The sequence below is a fragment of the Penaeus monodon genome, chromosome 32, assembly GCF_015228065.2.
Source record: "Penaeus monodon isolate SGIC_2016 chromosome 32, NSTDA_Pmon_1, whole genome shotgun sequence".
Lineage (NCBI taxonomy): Eukaryota > Metazoa > Arthropoda > Malacostraca > Decapoda > Penaeidae > Penaeus > Penaeus monodon.
In genome coordinates this window covers 28,764,164-28,764,588 of record NC_051417.1, presented here as the reverse complement: position 1 = coordinate 28,764,588, position 425 = coordinate 28,764,164, and positions in this window count along the sequence as shown.

Here is a 425-nt window from a genome sequence, read left to right as displayed (position 1 = left end):
CGCGCGCGCGAGCGTTTCTTGTCAAAGGTCTGTTGCAGCCCATCGCCCATTTTAGGTGAAATGTTTTTCCCTACACATACGCTGCATATTTAGCCCCCGTTTAGCACCTTTACTTTGGACTACGAGAAGGAAAGAATTAGTACCAACTCACCTAAACAAGAGTCTTTAGACACGAATTAAAACTTAGTGAAATTTTCCCCAACTTCTTTCGCTTATTAGATTTAGCTTGCAGTGTGAAGAGAAGGCTGTGTTGACGTCTGATTAAGCAAGGCAGTTTGATCGATCCGTGCTCGTAGGCTTCTGGTTAGGAATATTTGTAGGCCTATCCATACTATTTTTAAGATAAATAGTACGCGCACACGTGTGTCTGTATGTCAATGTGTAGGGTAGGATATAGGTTCTCTTTCTTATCATTTCTCTTTCGT